Genomic DNA, 16,840 nt, shown 5'->3' with positions numbered 1-16,840 from the left:
AAGCCTATACTTTCAAACAGGCTCCGGGCCAGCCAGTTTCCGGCTTAAGCAAGGAGAATGTTCCAGCGATAACCAACAAGGAGAACCTGGTGACGCCGGTCTCGACTGCATTCCTGGAGCCGACCCTGGGGAGCGACGGCTCTGCGGTCATGTTCGGGAAAACCCAAGAGGATCCCAAACCATTTTGCGTGGGCAGTGCCCCACCGAGTGTGGACGTCACCCCCACCTACACCAAAGACGGAGCTGACGAGGCAGGATCAACCGATGGCAAAGTTCTGAAACCGAAGCCATCTAAGCTGGCAAAGAGAATCGCAAACTCCGCTGGTTACGTGGGTGACCGGTTCAAGTGTGTCGCTACCGGACTGTACGCAGACTCCCGTCAGCTCAGTCGGGAGGAGCGGGCATTGCAGGTGAGCCCCCACCACCCGAATTTCAGGAGCCTGACCAGTTGTCAGGTTTTTTTAATGTGTGAAGAGGAGGGGGCCGCGGGTATGATAGGGCAGGACACTGGGCTGATTTGGTTAATGAAGCTTAGGATAATTGAAATGTTTGAAATGTGTCCAGTAAGGGGACGTAAGTGGATACTTTAAGTTATTCTGTAGATTTTAAGCGAACTCCACTCGAATGCTGATAACGGAAGTTTTAATTATTGCGAAGGATGTCTAAAAGACTGCATGACATTTACCTATCAATCGCTTTGATTTCTCTGCCGTTACTGTACGTTAACAAATATACCTAAAAGCGCTGCTTAGAATGCCTTACGTGATACTTGGTGGAGGTGTGTAGCGGCCGCATGTCTGTGAGATTCGTGCAATTTTTTTTTCCACCCAAAAAACAAACAAACAAACAAAACAAAAACACAAACCTTGCTTATGGGATAGAGTATGTATTTAACTTGCTAGTGAATGATAGATGTTGTATAGGAATTTCCTTAAGATATTTTACTTTTAATTAAAACACAAATAAAGCCAAATTGTTTTGCAATGTTAAGAAAAAAATTGGTTTATGCTTATAAAAATGGCTGAAGTTATCTAAATGATCCATTGAGTGCCCATTTTAATTACATAGATGGAAGGATTACAAGAGGACAGTATTTTATGTCTACCCGCTGCTTACTGTGAGGTCAATTCTTCAAATTTTTATTACTAGAATCTTCCATAAACCTTTTGAGTTAAATTTCATTTCCAAATATACAAAGGGAAGTTTGTGGGCCATGGTCGTCTTTATTCACTGTGCATTTGTTTTCTTTTCTGTTGTGTTTTTGTTTCGCTTTCTTTGCGTTGTGTTTTTGTTTTGTTTTATTTACCTTCGAAAGAGAATGTCTGTCTGTATGCCACAGTGTATGTATGGCTATATATACACACCACATATATCTCTACATACGTATGGCTTTACGAATAAAGAGTGTGTGACTAGTTACACATAGACACTCTTACGTTTTATCGTTCAATTTTAAAATATCTCAGTTGTATCATAAATTGTGGTTGGTTTTGGGCAAACTTTTCTTTGAAGATACTTTCCTTTAAGGTAAGGGCAGTGAAATAGCTTTGGTGGTAAGGTGTGTCTTTTTTCCATCTCCGTTCTCTTTGTAGCGTGCAGTGATGCGCTTCTCAGAGTTGGAGATGAAAGAGCGAGAAGGTGGCCACCCCACGACCAAAGACTCCGAGGTGCGCAAATTCAGCCCCGCTGACTGGGAAAGGCTGAAAGGAAGTCAGGACAAAAAGCCAAAGTCGGTCACCCCGGAGGAGGCCATTGCCGACCAGAACGACAGTGAGAGATGTAAGTGAACCCAGGCGGCTCGCGTGTGGTACCACGTCGGTGGGAACGGGGCGGTTCCGCTCCCAGTGCCGAGGGAGGTGAGAGGAAGCTGTGTGCTTCCGACGGCCCAGCGTCTGGGTGCTGGCTGTTCGGAGAACGGGCTGCTCTGGCCACCCTTCCCAGCTGTGGATTGCAAGGCTGGCTGTCCTTTTGAGCGTTGCGGCATCCAGGAGTGAAGCACCTATGAAATGCTGTTCCCTGGCACGCGTCTCCTTTTTCCGGAGCAATGCTAGTCCTGTAGTTAGTAATAGTCTGATACAGTAGAGCAGAGGAATGGCAGTGCAGGACCTCCGGCGTAGCAGGTATGTGTTCTGTTTTGTAGCAGGTACGGACACGGGTTTTTGGTAGCAGTGGAATGGCACTTGCAGCCAGAGCCAGACCCTCCAGAGTGACAGTCTCCTGTGGGAGGGAGTGGAGGGTACTCGGATTCTCCCTCCAGAGGCAGAGGTTTCGTTCACGTGCGATGAGGGCTGATGAAGGCCCCAGAGAGATGAGCATCATTGTGTTCTGTGGAGGCTCGTTTGCAGTCAGGAGGAGCTGACACCACGCTCCGAGGCCGTGGGATCAACGAGGCCGTTCTTCCCACCAGACGGGTGTGTTCTGTTCTGGAGGCCGAACTGGAGAGAAAGCTAGTGTTGGCCTCGAGTCACACTCTGCGGTCCCATCAGCTGCTTCCCCACTGGGGTTGACTTCAGGCTTGGCCCTCGAGACTTCCTGGGCTAATGAGATGCGTTGGCAGCAAGTGGAGGTCTTTCTCCCGCTTTCTTCTGTGTGCGTGCTTGTGGCCTGCAGCCTGCTCTGGACCCCAGAAATCTCACCGGTGAAGGTGAGTGAGGGCACCTCGGTGAACGTCGAGGACAGGGTGGGCATGCAATCCTCCTGAGACGGGACAGTCGGGGGTGGTGGGCACGTTTGGGAGGCCCAGGCCCTTGGACCCAGTCGTAGGGTCGGCGTTCGCCCGCACGCTTAGGTCATGGGTGCCTGATGCAGTTCGGGCAAATTGTGGTCAGCAGCAGCGTGTGCTTCTCTCTGCTGCTTGGAGCACTGCCCTCCCCCAGCTCATCTTTGGGGTCAGAGAAAGGCCTGTGGCCAGGGTTCTGGGTAAGCCACACCGGGACCGGTTTGTCCTACGTGGCTCCCGTAGAAGGGGATTTCTGGGGCTAGTCAGTGGCGGCCTTACCCGAGGGATGGGGCTCTTGATGTGCCTGGAGTAGACGATTCCGAGCTCCTCCCCCTCGGGATTGGAATGAAAAACGGAGGGTCCAGGCCACCCTGGAGCGAAGCAGCAAGAAGGCCTCCCTCCTTGCCTGTGCTCACAGCTGACACGCAGCCCTTACCCTCCTGAGTGGCCTCATAACTCAGCTCCTGGGGAAGTTTCTCAGAGAGATGTGGTAAAAGTGGGCAAGGCCAAGTTCACGGGGATGCACTTTTCTGAGGAGGGGATCTGCCTGTTGGGGGTGGACGGTGTGGGAGGCTGGAGGAAGGCAGCGGGCAGTTAACCGGCCTCGAGTCTTCTCGCCCTTTTCTCCAGCAACGTGGCCAAACCCAGGGTGGCCGCTGCCCTTCATGTCTCAGTGGCCTCACCCGCCCTTCTTCCCAGAGACGTTAGTGTGCGTCCTTCCCAGTCTTTCCTGCTGAGCGTGGAGACGAGAACTCGGTGTGGCTGATGGGGAGCAGGGCCTGAGCCCCAGATGATTCCAAAAGCCCCCTCCCCCCACCGCCTGCCTCCAATCTCAGACCGACCGACGGGTCTCTTCCTGGAGCACCCGGGACGTGGCCCAGTGAGCCATGAATCGCCACCATGGGAGGGCAGGAGAAGGGTTGGGGAAGGTGAGGGGCTCCGTTTGAAAGGTTGGGGCAATGGAGGTGGGTTCCCCACCCACCCTCTGTCTTGTAGAGACGTGGGGTTTGTAAATAGCTGGTCAGGAAAGGTCACCTGAAGGGGCCACTGTTCTTACTGCGGCCTCCACGTCCAAGGCCCAGCAGGTGTTCATTCCATTCAGCTGGATATGAACGGGCCTTCTTGTTCTTGGGCCATCACGTCTTCAGCTGATATGGGCTCAGGCCCTTCTCATGGGTGTCGGTGTGGCCGAGAGCCGAGCTGTGAGCACATGGGAGCTGGGGCGGGGATTTGGGGCGGGCAGGGGTCCCAGAGAGGGTCCAGGACGCCTTCAAGATGCCTTCCCCCTTCTGAGGCAGCCCCTACCCATGGAGGGCCCAGGAGCTTCTAAGGTGGTGGGTGCTGTTTGCACGGCCCTGGTTGTCCTGGTGCGGGTGCATCTTGTTGCTAGGGGTTGTTTCAAAAAAGGAATTAACTTGAAAACACAGTGGCCGAGATACTCATTTATTCTTTATGATCACATGGGTGGCTGAGTGAAATTTTTATTTTGGAAGTTCACCAAATGAGTTTGGAGGTTCCTCAGACTTGGAAGTTCATCACTAGGAACCCTCAGTGGCATTTGAAGATGGGGCGGGGCAAGGAGGCATTGGTCCCTTCCTTCTCAAACTTGGAGTAACCATCTCCCTTGTGAACCACTTGGCTGGGACAGGCCTAGGTCCTGCTCAGTGGCAGTGCCTGGCCAGGAGCTGGAGGAAGGCTCAGTCAAGGGGCTTCATGAAACTTCTTTGCTCAGGGAACTTCTCTTCCAGCTGAGCACTTGCACGTTTGTAAACTACTTTGGAACAGAGATCCCCTGCACTCCTTGTGTAGCGGGTGTAACTTTGAACAAGGTTAGCCCTGACTGGAGGTGCTATTATAGTTAAGCTACAGAGAAGGGGATTTTAATCCTGGGGAGCCTTGCAGCGACTCAGAACCCTCTCACCTTGTTTAGGCCTCACTGGGCATGGCTCAACAGTGGTGAGGGTGCTTTGTTGCCACAGTGACTTGTAAATGTTGCTGTGGTGATGCTTCTGTGAGGTGATGCTATGGTACAACCATAATGAATTTGGGATATATGTGCTGTGAGTCATAGGACCATGCTGCAGGGACCACGTTCACATCTTGCTTAGACTGGGTGACCAAGGGCACATGGCTTCCCACTTTTAGAAGGGCCAAAAGTAGCAATGATGGCAAAGCCTGATGGTTAGGATCCCCGTGCATCTATTTATCTCCCCATCTCCTTTGCCCTCAAGGGTCATCCTCCTGTGGGTCGTGGTTAGAACAGTCTTTGAGAAGCTCCAAGTGACACGGAGCCTCTACCCCATAGCTGGTGGCCATGGGCATCTTGGGCAGTCGGGGTGGGTGTCCTTCAGGGTTATTACTGGCCTGGGTAAGGTCACACTAGCGTAAGGTCTTGGGGGGCCTTAGCTGAGGGGAATTGAGATCTTTGCCCTAAAAGGCTCCGGGGTTGGGGGAAGGGTGGATGGACCTAGTTTGGAAAAAGAAACTTTCAACTTGGACATGGGGGTTCTTAAGGTAGCCCTTCCATTCCTCCATGGATCCCCTCCCACGGAGCTTTTAGGGAAGGCTGATTGGACCAGAGAAGTCCAATGGTGTAACCAGCAGGGCTCACCTCTTAAAATTTCCTACATTTCAGGCCTGAGATTCAGGCTGGTCTGAAAGTCTTGGCATCTTTTGGTTAAAGGGATTTTTCCAGCCTTTCTCTGTGCTGAGCCCGGCCCGTGATTATGAAGCCCACCCTGGAGGGAGGCTAGCAGTAACATTCCCACTTTACAAGTGAAGGGGGCCGAGTTGTAAAGCGGCGCCATTCCTGCCCGAGTGTTTAAGAGGGTCACAGAGCAGCCCGAGTGAGAGTTGCAGCACGCCGTCTTCACCGGGCCTGTGGTAGCCTGGGCTGCATCACCTGTAAGCACAGGCCAGGAGTTTGGGGTTTCTCCTGCTGCCATGACAGGAGACCCTCGCGGTTGGGGTGATTCCACCATTCCGGCAAGAGTAGATGGGGATCTCTCCCACCTTGGGATACCCTTGGAGAAAAGCTAAGTGTGTTCCACCATTGAGAACACAGGTCAGGCTAGCCCAGGCCAGGGTGAGGTTCATCCCCACAACTGGCTGCCATTAAATGCTGGGAATGCCCCCCAAGAGAGGCTGATCAGGGGACCAGCCGGCTGGGCAGAAGTGGGAGTGATACTTGAAGTGGTCTAGGGAGAGGAGGAGGAATGTGAGCAGCATGTGAGGGGTGTGTCCATGATTTCATCTAGAAAAATGGGCTGTGGGAGCTTAGCTCAGGTGTTAATGAAATACCAAACTCATACACCCACCCCCACCCCCGGCCGGTGATGGACACAGGGTCATCTTCGGGGAACTCTTTAACAGCACAGTGATCATTATGGAATTATTTGTGTGTTAGAAACAATGTGACTAGCAAAGCAGTTGAACTGTTTCTTTGGCTAGAGCAAAAGTGAGGAGTGTTGTTAGGCTGGGGTGATTGGAGGAAAAGCCCCAAGTGGATGCTAGATTGAGCAGGGGGGCAGGAGCAACACAGGCGGAGCTGGGGTGTGAGCAGTTCAGCCCTGCCCGCCACCCCCCCACCCCCCACCCCCCACCCCCAACCCCCCATGAAGGGGGTTGGAGTCTTGTCTTTGAAATGTCCTTAGATGCTTGTTGCCTGGGAAGGAAGGCGTGGAGACGTGCCAGGTGGGTGACTGGTGTCACTGAGGGCCTTCTTCCTAGACAGGAAATAGGAGCAGCCCCTCGATGGCAGTGAAATGCTTTTCCCCCCACGGGTGTGGAAAGAGGACAGACGGACTTGTAGCAATCTGGTTGAGTTCTTTGAAATTGCCCTTGACCCTTGTGTGTGCACCAGGAAGCCTTTCCTTTCCCTTTGCCAGGCTCCTCTTGCCTTGGTCTCCCCAGCTTCCCAGCTTCCCAGCCTCCCACCATTCTTTCCCTACCCTTTTTCTTCACCCTCGCCCCTGCTGACCCAAGTGAACATTGGTGCTATGTCTGTGTAGATGGCAGTTGGGGGCTATTTGGTCTCTTGATGACATCAGCCTTTTTTGTTGACTAGCAGCTGTTTCCATAGTCATTTGTAGCTCTGCCCTGATTGGTTGGATCTTACTGTGAGGTCACTCACCCCCCGTTGTAGCTCTGCCCTGATTGGTTGGATCTTACTGTGAGGTCACTCACCCCCCCTTTAAAAGTAAGCCACCTTGGAGAGTTAAGCAGTTAGGGAGTGATCTCACATGCCTATAGACGGATGGTGTAGATGCCTCACCTTGACCCTTGAAGGATGGATTGTGAGTGGGCTACGCGCCTCATTTTCTGCTTTCTTTGCTGGTTGTGTTCAGCTGTCCTTCCTTTGGGACGTCTTTCTGAGGGTTTTGTGCTTCCGGCGTGTGAGGCCCCTGGTCTCCAAAGGGGGGTGGTCTGTTGGTAGCAGATTGCCTTGGGCGTGGGGGTCCTGCCTGCTCCTGGTGACCTTTGTTCCCTCCTTTCCGGGTTGTCTCCCCTCCCCTAGGGGAGTGTTATGATGGAAGCAAACCTGACCGCTTTGAAGCCCCAGAAGACAGTGATCTTCCTGAGGACATGGACACGGAGCCCCCCAGAGAGTCCCCCGCCGACCAGGCGGCCCCGGACGCGTCACGCAGCCCCACCCTCCGGCTGAACAGAAAGCGCCAGGTGTCTGGCAATAGGAACCACACTGAGACCACTGTGCTCCCGGAGGACTCTCTGCTGAAAGCCAAGCGGAGACGGGTCTCCAAAGGTGAGCTCGGTTTGGCTTCGGGCCCGCAGGGCACCCTACGGAAGTCCTGGAGCGGAGCAGTGGAAAGTTCCAGTCCCACCCTGGATCCCTGGGGGGAGCCACTCACACCTCCCCACCCCCCAACCCCATCCCACTCCCCACCCCCACAAAGCCAGGTGGCGGGGCTGGAGCCCAAAGGTGGCCAAAGGCAAATAGGCCCCCTCCCGAGACTTGGTGACAAGTTCCAGCCAACACAGTGACCACACCCCTCCCCTCCCCCACCCCTGTTAGTGATGTGTAAGACAGTTTGTTCCCCCCCACCGCCCTGGGGGGCTTCTTCATTAATTTGTAGTTATTTCTCCATTAGCTGACTGGCCTGAGAGGGAAATGACAAACAGTTCCTCTAACCACTTAGAAGAGCCACATTATAGTGAGCTGACCAACCTGAGGTGTGCATTGAATTAACAGGGCTCCATCCCAGAAAGCAGCGCCGCTTGCTGCACCTTAGAGAACGGCGGGAGCAGAGAGCAAACCTGGCCGGCAGGGCAGGAAGGAAGTGACCCAGGCGGTTCAGCCTGCGGTCACCGCCCAGGGCAATAGCATCTCCGAAGAGAAACCTGGCAGGAAAAGGGCAGAGGCCAAAAGCAACAGCAGCTGGTTGGAGGAGTCCCTTAAATGCAGTGACAATGAACAAGGCACGCACGGGGCGGGGGGCGCTCCTGGAGGGTGGATCACCCGCCCTCTGTGGGAAACGGCCCTGGAGGGGACCTGAGCGCCATCCAAGTTGACAAGAGTAGCGTGTGGCGAGCGGGGAGTTTTCTTCCTGAGGTCCTTTCAGCCTGCACACTTCCTTATGGAATGGACAGTGAGGCGGGAGCTCGACTTCCTGGGCTGCTCCTCATCACCCAGCCCGCGGCTGGGCAGGAAGGGAAGTCTTGGGTGACCCCGGGCGCTTGTCAGTGCCCTCATTCCAGCCTCAGGCTGTCCGCAGTCGCCCTGTCCCGAGCACCCAGGCCCCCCACGGGTGGGGACGGGAGCGCACGAAGGGCTGGCTTCTGCCCTGTCTTGCGGCCCTTTGAAGCGACTTGCCATTTGGCGTTTCGTGGGTTAGCCTATTTGCCGGTTGAATGTGGGATGATTAACATATTAGCGCTTTGAAAACATAATTGGTATATCTTTAAAAACTGAAGCTGCTCCAACGATCAGTGCTAACAATGGGCTTTTCTTTCCTCACCGGCTACAACTGTGTAACGCCCGCTGCTTCTCCCCCTGACAGATGTGCTGTGCATGGACGAAGAAATGGATCGGCAGCCTTCGCCCCTGCCGCAGCAATACACCGACAACAGCGAGAAACCATCCGGGAAGCGACCGTGCAAAACCAAGCATTTGATCCCTCAGGAGCCCAGGCGGGGCTTGCCGCTGCCAGGGGACTCCTAGGTGGACAATGCGGATGGCAAGGTACCTCTTGCCCCTGGCTCTCCCCCGCCCCCCGGGCCCGTGCAGGCACATCCCGCCTGCCTGCTTCTCTGCTTCTGGGGACAAAGCTTTCCTTTTCCTGAACCCCTCCCCCCAAAACGTCCCTGCCCCTTCCTAGGGGACGTGTCTCCTGGGTGGTGGTGAAGTTTCCAGCTAGTAAAAATGCAACCCCTTCCTCGCGCCCCGTCTCCCCCAGACTGAGAGGAGGAAAAGTGCTTTCCTCCACTCAGGTTTGTAACTCAGGGAGGAGGCGAACCAGGCGGGTGGAGGAAGGACAGCCTGAAATGTGTGCGCTGCCTGGTTTCGTGATAGGTGACCGTCCGGAGATTTTGAAAGCGGCCTGAGCCCAGTTCCGGCTATGATCTTTCGCCGGCCAAGCAGGACCAGAAGCCCTTGGACCGTTTGCAGCAATTGTTACCAGCTTCCCAGGCCTCGCAGCTGACATGGTCAAGCTCCCCTCCAGAGACCACCCAGTCCCGCCCGATGCCACCGGAAGCGCGGAGACTTATTGTCAATAAGAACGCGGGCGAGACCCTCCTACAGCAGGCCTCCCGGCTTGGCTACGAGGTGAGCATCCTTGTGGGTGCCCCGGATCAGGATCCACCGGCTGCTGCTCCTTGGGTGGGGGACACACTGGCTGGGGATGGGGGGCGTGTCTCAGAGCCCAGCCCCCTCCACGTGGCGGGCTGGGCTGGGTGTTCCAGCAGGGTGTTTGCGTTGGCTCCCGCTCACACTGCGGGCTCTTTGGTGGCTTGTTCAGTCGTGGTGTGAAAAGAAAGGCAGGCCTCTCTGATGTTCCGTTCCCGTTCAGGCAGGCAGGCTGCTTCGGCCAGTCTGGCTCACTTATCTCTGATATAAAATCTGACCTAACCCAGGGCTTGGCGACCAGGGGAATTTTAATGAGCCCTTTTGGATTCTGAATAGCAAGAAGGAGAGTAGGAGAGTAGTTATTAGCTCTACTAACTTGTGCTGTTTGGGGCAGAGTGATGCCCCTGTGGGGTAGCGGGTGGGAAGTGTCTGTGCAGAGTAGGGGTGGGAGTGGGGCAGACCTGAGCAGTCTCTTTCTGAGAGGGCACGGGAGCCGAGGGCTGATGGGCGGGGAGCAGGGCTTGAGCCTTGCACAAAACTCCCTGTCCACACTGCTGTATCCCAACCCAGCACGGCTGATGACAGTGATGGCCTCTATTGCTAGAGCAACATAGAAAGATAGCTGATATCTGCCTAAGCCCGTGTGATCTGTAGTAACTCCTTTCACCCTGTTAACATCTTCACTTGGGAGTAACGCGTACTAGCCCACTCTCGGATGAGGAAACTGAGCCTCAGAGGGGTTAGCTGATACCCGTACAGGTAGCAATCCAGCAGTGCTCCACAGCCCACCACGCTCCTCAGCAAGACTGGCTCACACTGGAATTGCCCTTTTTACAGTTCAAAACCTCTGTGAGACAGATGACTCTCCATGCCCTGTGCAGTTCCCCCACCATACTTGTCAGTAGCAATTGTGATGTAATAGCCCACAGGGCAAAGGCATTTTTCTGTGCTGGCATCAGCCCTCTGGGAGTTGAATGGTGACAGTAAAACGCGGTGCAGCAGGCTGAGCGTGGAGGTGTGGATGAGCACTGGGGTGGCAGGACCCAGGCTGGCCCGGAGCCCTGGCGCCCACACCCTCAGCCAGCTCTGTGCCCCTGTCCCCCGTCTCCCGTCGTGTCCCCCCACCCCGGTCCATAGTGCCGTGAGCCCTTGGAAGTGTGCCTGCCTTGGCCTTAAGGCATGACTGTGGGTGGGAAGTTGGAAGCACTAGGGCTATGCTTAGTTTGGGGTGTTTTGTTGTTGTTGTTGTGGGTTGAATGTGCTGTTGTTTATATCTACACGTCTCTTGGAGACCTCTCCATTAGCTAGAGAGCACTTTCTGGTAGTTAGCGCAGTTACTTGCAGGTGAAGTCCAAGGAGCACCCAGTTGGTTTCCCAAGAGCTGAGAGCGGGCGCCTAGGAGGACAGAGCAGATGTTGCACATAGTGTTGAGCTAGACCCCCCCGTGGTTGAGAAGATAGTCTCCTTGCTTCCAGCAAACGCTGGAGGTGGGGGGGAGACCCCTAACCCCAACTTTTGGGTTAGGGTTGAGAAAGTAGACTCCCGCTTCCAGCAAATGCTGGAGATGGGGGGGCGGGGTGCTGCTGCACCCGCCGTGGAGGGCGGGGCTCCGAGCCCCACCTGTGAACTTGGCATCATTTCCAGCAGCCTCCCTTTGGGACCAGAGAGGTCAAAAGACCCTCGTTGGTCCTCTAAGACAGTTTCCATTTTGGTTTGGTGGCTCTGAGGCCTGGACCAAGGGGCACTTGATCCATCCTTTTTTAGGCTACCTGGCCTTTGATTGCACAGGAAGCCTTGGGAATGTTTAGGGTCGGATTTGTTTTTTTCTTCAAATGTAAATTTCAATATGTAGATTCCACACATCACCAGTGTTGATGCTGAACATTGTGACAAGTAGATGAACGCTTTCAACTTTGAATCCAACTTTCTGGGATTTCTCTGGGCAGAATTTTAAATGTTGGGATGATGGCCCAGTTGGGAGATGTGGCAGCTTCAACCTTTTCAAATTGAAGGACAGTTTGCTTAAGCAGATAAGGGTGTGGTTTGGGAGGGTTTTCCTGAAGTTTTGTCTTCAGCATTCTTGGTTATTTTCTTCTGCTTAGCCAAAGATACCATGTGCAGTATAAAGGCTGTCTGAGCTTTATGTCATGATAATGTGGTTCTGGAAGTTTAGAAACACACTCTGGCTTCAGATCCGTGTTAAATAGATCACTTGCGTGGCCAAAGACCTCAAACCTTTCCCTCCTGGGAAAAAGGCTTCTATTTCTTAGGCTAAAACGCTAGTGTGCAACCACATGCTTGTGCCTTTAGCGGTGATGGTTAAATTTTCTATGAATTGAATAAGTCATGTTTTTAAAAAAGTTAATGAGGCATTTAATTAACTAACAACGTCGGGCTTATGGCCTTTATGGTTACATTTTGCGGGTAGTGGCATTCGGCTTATAGCCGCTGAACAGAGAGCTGTCTGACAAAAGCAGTTTGACTTTGCTCTGGAATGGCTGGGCTGCCCTTTAGACACTCCCGTTTATTTCTAGCGGAGAAAATAAACCAAGGAATGTGTTGCGTAGACAGACTCGCCCCGCCTCTTCACCTTTCAGTTAGAGAAAGTGCTGGTGGCGACGGTTGCCATCCATTTAGAGGCCATCACCCTCTTAGCTAGGAGAGTGTAGTTAGCCCACTTGACCCCCAACAGAGAAGGCCTGTGGGGTGCTCGTCACAGCTGGATTGCATCCCTCTAACTGGGGCCCTCTTGGGCCTTTTGAATCTTCCCAGCTGACCAGGTACCAAAGACCTGAGTTTTAGGTCTAGTACTTCATGTTAATTGAACTTGGGGTTTAATATCTCTGGGCCTCAGTTTCCAAGTGTTGAATGAGGATAGTACTACCTTCCTTTCCTGGTAGCTCCTGGGTTCCTGTGGGTGACAGAAGACGTCCTCATCTGGGGAAATGAGAAGCACTGTGTAAACAGTGGGATCAACGTGGTTGAGTTAGGACAGCCCGTGGCAAAAAGTCTGACCTGGCCGTGGGGCTACTGCTGCCTTTGCTGCCATCTTCCAGGAGAAGAGAGTTGACTTACCCACCAGCTTGGACGGCCTTTCATTTCTAGGTACCCTTGAATCTGCCCTAGTAGTGATGAAGGTTTCCAGGTGAAGGCCATGATTGTCACAGCAAATAAACCCTGGGTTGAGTAAATTGATGTGTGCACAGCAGTTGGTGGCGTTCAGACCTGATCCCAGAGCCACGTGACAGGGCCTCTCCGTGGCTGGCGCACACAACTCATTAGCTTGCAGCCGTCCACTCAAGTCTGGCTAGTGAGGGCCTGCTAAAAGAGCAGCAGCTTCATGCGGTATCCTGGATACCAGGGCTCGGGGCAGGTGGCCTGGGAGCCCAGAGGATTGTGGGCTTTCTGGCAGGTTGGGATGTAAACGGAGAAACGCATTCGTGGGCGTGCCTTTTCTCTTCCTCCTCTTGTTTTGGAAGGGAGCTGCTGCAGTGACCTGAAGTAACAGGGCACCAATGGCCAGGTTTACCAGCATGCCCCATTAGGTTCACGTGGTAAGCAAATGGAACATTCTAGTTCGCTCCCAAGTGAGTGGTCACCTTTGATTGGCGTGTCCTCCAAAGGGCATAAAAGGTCTTACAGAACCCATCTCGCACTTATGGGCGGCTAGAATGACCCCCGTTTTAGGTTTAACAGATGAGTTACCTGAGAGATGTCACAAGGAGGCCTGTTCTGACCCCATCCCATCCCCCCTTACCCAGCAGACCATGTGTTGGGCCACATGCACGTTCTGCCTACTCCCAGCTCTCAGAACCTGACGGCTCTCTGCTGGGCACGACTTACCTAGTATAAATAGTATAATGTGTTTTCTGGTGGCAAATGCTTTCGATGTGTCTGAAAACTTTCTTAAGGTAATAAAACATTGAATAAGTTCCTGCTCTGCTTACTGGGAGTGGTTCATATTAATATTTTAACAAGCCAAAGAAATAAGGTTAATAACAGTGATTCTAATGCACAGTGTTGACACAGAACATCTCCGGGGGCGGGGGTGAATGTTTTATTTGATTCTTGAAATGTGGAGGTTGCAGCCTGTGGTGTATCAGGTTCCTGTCATTAACTTGAGTAAATATGAGAATATTAGACTGATTCTGCCCCGAGAGGGTGGAGTGAGGCAAAATAGAGGGTGGGGTTATTGGAGGCATTTTGTGTCATTCCTCGAGGATGGAGGGAGAGAGCTTCTCTTTAACTCTACTTAACGTACAGACAAGAGCATCTGAGGCCCAGGTTCTGATTTGGGGTCTTAACAGGGGGCGCGAGGATGTAGCTGACCTGGGTGTCCCTGCTTCTCTAAGCTGGGGAATGTTCTCTGGCTGATTGAAGCTCTCTTTAAGTGTTGGTCATCCATACTTTTATCTAAACTTGTGTTATCGTCCACTGCCACTGACTGAACAGACCCATCAAGTGAGAATGGTCTGTGCTTGGCAATGTGTCATCTAAGATGTTAGCAGCCGTGACACCTCTGTACTGGTCACGTCGGCCCCTGGGCTGAGGGCTTTCATCGCTATCCGAATGCGTCCTCTCAGCAGCCCTGTGGAAGCTTGGAGAAGTTCAAGGGTAACTTGCCCATGGCCAGGCCACTGGTGCAGCAGAGCCTTAGACAACACTGTCTGCATCTCCAAGCCCTTCTCACGCACTCTCGCCCACCACCAGGGTGCCTGCCGCCTGCCCGCGCCATGGTGGGCTTTTGGCCCCAAGGATGTATGCCTTTGAAAGTGGGCACCGCCAAGCTATGGGGAGGTCACCCTTACAAGGTTCACTGTATGGTTGTCTGATGGTATCTCCTCTCCTCTCCTCTCCTCTCCTCTCCCCGTAGGAAGCGGTCTTGTACTGCCTGGAGAACAAGATTTGTGATGTGAACCACCGCGACAATGCGGGTTACTGTGCCCTGCACGAGGCTTGTGCAAGAGGTTGGCTCAACATCGTACGACACCTCCTTGAATATGGCGCCGATGTCAACTGCAGTGCCCAGGATGGAACCGGGTCAGTGGCGGTCTTGCTCTTGGCCTGGCCCTGCTGGGGCATAGGCAGTGGTTCTCATGGTGTGCGGGGAACCCCAGAAGGAAAGATGGAGAGTGAGTGCCATGTAAGCACACTGGTGGTGGAGTCCTCTAGAATGGAATCGGACAGATCTTTCTGGCAAATTTACATAGAACTTTAAAACTCTGTGACACTCTTATGGACAGAGGTCCCTGAAAATGTTGAGCCTGCATGAATAATCAGGGGTGTTCTCTTTTAAGACCCTGGACTCTTCACCAGCGTCTGTTGAATCTCACTCTTGAACATATATGTGAGTTGAAAGTTGCAGGAGTACAGACAGGTCCAGTGGCAACTGGCTTGATAGGACCTGCCGTGTCCACCCACATCCCCGGGCCTGGCCCCCACTCTGTCCTTGACCTCGGTTTATTGGCCAGAGGCCCAGGTCTGAGTCAGCCCAAGCATCTTCCTGGTTGGACCTGGGATGCCACCACGAGGCAGGGCACTGGGGCTTTCCTGACGGTCATAACATTAGCAAAACTGTAAGGTATTTGGTGGTTCGTGGTTTCCAAATCGCATCCTTTCTGGATGGGACTGCGGACAGTGTTCCTGACCCCAGCGGACACGGGCAGGAGGACTCTGTATCCTCCTGAGAACTCGCCCTGCCTGTCGACTGCTTCTGGGCGAGAGGGTTGATCACTCATCTCCAAGTTGGTTTCAGGAGAGGTTCCACTTTGCCCCCAGTTTCTTTGACAAACTGCACTTTTTGGGTTTTGTTTGTAATGGTATAACAATGGCTTGTCGTATGTGCTTCCGTGATGCTGGGATTCTTCCCCCCACCCCTCCGTACGTTACCTTCTTACAGTCTGTCACTATTTAAGTTCATTGGAAACGTTTTCATCTAGGCCTGAGTTCCTCCTTGGGCCATGCATTAAGAGAGATTTGCATTGAAGAATTAGGCCTGAGATGGTCCCTTCACCTGTCCCGTAAAGGGTTATGTGTTGAAATAACAGAGTGATTTGTCGCAGCGACCGTACACTCACCTCCTCGGTGAAATAGCGCGCCTACGAGGCTTGGCCGCACACGCTCGATTTTGCCCCGTGTCCTTAGAAGCAAGCGTCGCGTGCACGGGTGTAATCCCCCGCACCTCTCCTAGGCCTCTCCACGATGCTGTCAAGAATGATCATCTCGAAATTGTCCGCTTGCTCCTCTCCTACGGTGCTGTTCCTACCCTGGCTACATACTCAGGTAGAACCATCAAGAAAGTGAACCACAGCGAACTTCTGGAGAAGTTCTTAACAGGTACGGCAGAGGTCAAGACACGGTCTTGTTCAAGCATCTAGACGGTGACTTCACAGCCTTTCACCTGGGTTCCCCCTACCCCCACCCCCCCGTTTACTCTAAGTGACCCTTTACTGGGAAAAGCGGCCCAACGTTAGTCTGTCCAAGAAGAGATACATACTTTGAGTTTTGCGAGGTGGGGGGCTGGAAAACTCTTAGCTAGCCAGGCTAGCTTTTGTTTGGCAGGCTGGGGCGGTGAGGCGGGCAGTCCCTCAGGAAGGCGGGTGGACGCGTGGGGAGGTTTCAGTCAGATACCTGGAGGCGTGTGCAGTGGGACTTGTCAGGAGGTGACACCAGCCCCAGCGTGAGATGTTCCCGAACTCCAGCAGCATTTGCCTCTTACCAGCAGGCGTTATCTTGTTTCTCTCTCTCTCTCTCTCTCTCCCCCTCTCTCTCCACACTGTTGAAATAACCTGCAGGCTCCTGACGACGGTAACCCCGGTTGCTCTTCGGAGTTCTCTGGCAGCTGTGTGTGTGGTGAGCAGCCTTGTTCGTTTCAGTTGGGCTTGTGGGGGTGGGGGTGGGGGTGGGGGTGGTGCTGTGAGCAGGGCTTGCTTGGGAAAGAATTTTTCCAGGGTCCTTTTTGGAGAACAGCTGGAATCTTGCTCCAGCTTACTGACCTCTCTCTTGTTTGCCCCCCCGGTTAGAACCAGATGATGAAAGTGGTTACGATGTTTTAGCAAATCCCCCAGGACCGGAGGACCAGGATGACAGCAACGAGGCCTATGGTGACCTATTGGAATCTGAATTTTCCGAAGACCCCGTTTTGCCGTGTTATAACGTCCAGGTGTCCGTCGCTCAGGGGTGAGCGTGGCCAGCGTGTGGTCGAGAGCCAGCCCAGCTGCTCTGTGGGGTGGCAGGAGTTAGAAATCCCCTTCAGCAGATGAGGGTGGATGGGTTGGGGGGTGAGTGAATTCCTCACCAAGTGTCCACCGACCTCA

At 53.4% G+C, this 16,840-nt stretch overlaps 1 pseudogene across 1 annotated transcript; it reads left to right on the top strand.

Moving 5' to 3' along the window:
- The first annotated feature begins 287 nt into the window (after window positions 1-287).
- On the top strand, window positions 288-16,027 carry LOC308611267 (BCL-6 corepressor-like; annotated as a pseudogene). Its single transcript has 8 exons — window positions 288-410; window positions 1,593-1,779; window positions 7,236-7,481; window positions 7,828-8,204; window positions 8,667-8,918; window positions 9,249-9,503; window positions 14,398-14,564; window positions 15,715-16,027. The product of its transcript is annotated as a BCL-6 corepressor-like (transcript).
- The last annotated feature ends 813 nt before the right edge of the window (window positions 16,028-16,840 follow it).

This window comes from Mesoplodon bidens, assembly GCF_964165515.1.
Source record: "Mesoplodon bidens genome assembly, contig: HAP1_SCAFFOLD_822, whole genome shotgun sequence".
Taxonomy (NCBI): domain Eukaryota; kingdom Metazoa; phylum Chordata; class Mammalia; order Artiodactyla; family Ziphiidae; genus Mesoplodon; species Mesoplodon bidens.
Note: the sequence above shows the minus strand (reverse complement) of the source record. Positions and strands in the feature narration are given on the sequence as shown.